We start from the raw sequence: 2,963 nt of genomic DNA, 5'->3' as shown, positions 1-2,963 counted from the left end.
CACCGGTATATTTCTAACAATCCACTAATACTACACTAATAATTTCTAACTTTTCAAAAGACTCTGTATTTAGAAAGTTTAGAGTGTCTTGTGCCTCTCGCAATTAGGAGGCTATGAACAATCACATGTGTGGTTGTAAGAGACCGGATAAACTTGTCAGGCAGGCTAGAGAGCCATCAGAGGAGTTTTTGGACTGAAACACTCTTGTTATGCCCAGGAGACTTATTAACTGGAGCTCTAAGTTAACTCTTTTCAGAGAAAGGTGGTGGGGGATAGCCCCCTGTTAATGTCAGAAGAGTTGGTGAAAGGCATAATGCAATAAGGCAGACAGACTCTATTTTGGGGGTGGATGCTCAAGAAGGTCCAGGGGGGTTCCCTCGAGGCCTGATCTTACCTTTGCCTGTCAGGCCTCTTCCTCATGACCTTTGCCACAGGCGGGATTCCCCATGCTGGCTCCCGGCAGCAACCCACTCAAGTAATTCTTGCCTGGAAAATTCCATGGGCAGAGGAGCCTGGTGGCCTACAGTCCCTGGGGCTGCAAAGAGTCCAACACAACTAAGTATATGCACACATACACACTGTACAGCAAAGTGACTTGGTTTACAAATATATATAAATTCTTTTTTACAGCTGAGTAGTGTTCCACTACTGCCTGAAGAACTATGCATGGAGGTTTGTGACACTGTACAGGAGGCAGTGATCAAGACCATCTCCAAGAAAAATAAGGCAAAAAGGCAAAATGGTTCTCTTAGGAGGCCTTACAAACAGCTATGAAAAGAAGAGAATTGAAGGGCAAAGGAGAAAAGGAAAGATAAATCCATTTAAATGAAGAGTTATGAAGAATAGCGAGGAGATGCTTCCTCAGTGATCAATGCAAAGAAATAGAGGAAAATGATAGAATAGAAAAGACTACTAGAGATGTCTTTAAGAAAATTAGAGATACCAAGGAAAATTTTCATGCAAAGATGGGCACAATAAAGGATAGAAATCGTATAAACAAAGGATAGAAATGGTATGGACATAACAGAAGCAGAAGATATTAAGAAAAGGTGGTAAGAATACACAGAAGAACTATACAAAAAAGATCTTCATGACCCAGATAATCACGATGGTGTAATCACTCATCTAGAGCCAGACACCCAGGAATGTGAAGTCAAGTGGGCCTTAGGAATCATCACTATGAACAAAGCAGTGGAGGTGATGGAATTCCAGTTGAGCTATTTCAAATCCTAAAATGCTGTGAAAGTGCTGCACTCAATATGCCAGCAAATTTGGAAAACTCGGCAGTGGCCACAGGACTGGAAATGGTCAGTTTTCATTCCAATCCCAAAGAAAGGCAATGCCAAAGTATGCTCAAACTATGGCACAATTGCACTCATCTCACAGGCTGGTGGCTCAGACAGTAAAGCATCTGTCTACAATGTGAGAGACCTGAGTTCGATCCCTGGGTTGGGGAGATTCCCTGGAGAAGGAAATGGTAAACCACTCCAGTACTCTTGCCTTGAAAATCCCATGGACAGAGGAACTTGGTGCAGGCTACTATCCACGGGGTCACAAAGAGTTGGGCACTACTGAGCAACTTCACTTTTGCTTTCACAAGCTAGCAAAGTAATGCTCAAAATTCTCCAAGCCAGGCTTCAGCAATACATGAACCTTGAAATTCCAGATGTTCAAGCTGGTTTTAGAAAAGGCAGAGGAACCAGAGATCAAATTGCCAAAATCTGTTGGATCATTGAAAAAGCAAGAGAATTCCAGCAAAACATCAATTTCTGCTTTATTGACTATGGCAAAGCCTTTGACTGTGTGGATCACAACAAACTGTGGAACATGCTAAAGAAATGGGGATACCAGACCACATGACCTGCCTCCTGAGAAATCTGTATGCAGATCAAAGAACAACACACAGAACTGGACATGGAACAAGAGACTGGTTGCAAATCAGTAAAGGAGTACATCAAGCCTGGAGATAAGCACCCTGCTTATTTAACTTATATGCAGAGTACATGATGAGAAACGCTGGACTGGATAAACACAAGCTGGAATCAAGATTGCTGGAAGAAATATCAACAAACTCAAATATGCAGATGACGCCATACTTATGGCAGAAAGCAAAGAGCTAAAGAGTCTCTTAATGAAAGTGAAAGAGGAGAGTGAAGAAGTTGGCTTAAATCTCACCATTCAGAAAACTAATCATGGCATCTGGTCCCATCATTTCATGGGAAATAGATACAGAAACAATGGAAAGAGTGATGGACTTTATTATTTTGGGCTCCAACATCACTGCAGGTGGTGACTGCAGCCATGAAATTAAAAGACGCTTACTCCTTGGAAGAAAAGTTATGACCAACCTAGACAGCATATTAGAAAGCAGACATTACTTTGCCAACAAAGGTCCATCTAGTCAAAGCTATGGTTTTTCCAGTAGTCATGTATGGATGTGAGAGTTGGACTATAAAAGAAAGCTGAGTGCCGAAGAATTGATGCTTTTGAATTGTGGTGTTGGAGAAGATTCTTGAGAGTCCCTTGGACTGAAAGGAGATCCAACCAGTCCATCCTAAAGGAAATCAATCCTGAATATTCATTGGAAGGACTGATGCTGAAACTGAAACTCCAATACTTTGGCCACTTCATGTGAAGAACCGATTCATTGTAAAGGACCCCGATGCTGGGAAAAATTGAAGGTGGGAGGAGAAGGGGATGACAGGGTGAGATGGTTGGATGTCATCATCAACTCAATGGACATGAGTTTTAGTAAACTCTGGGAGATGGTAATGGACAGGGAGGCCTGGCTTGCTGCAGTCCGTGGGGTCGCAAAGAGTCAGACATGACTGAGCGACTGAACTAAACTGATGGCCCCCAAAACTTAGTTTTCTGAAGAACTTCCATATTGTTTTCCACAGCGGCTGCGTCAATTTACATTCCCACTAACAGTGTAGGAAGGTTCTTTTTTCTCCATACCTTCT

Source organism: Ovis canadensis, chromosome X, assembly GCF_042477335.2.
Source record: "Ovis canadensis isolate MfBH-ARS-UI-01 breed Bighorn chromosome X, ARS-UI_OviCan_v2, whole genome shotgun sequence".
Taxonomy (NCBI): domain Eukaryota; kingdom Metazoa; phylum Chordata; class Mammalia; order Artiodactyla; family Bovidae; genus Ovis; species Ovis canadensis.
Note: the sequence above shows the minus strand (reverse complement) of the source record.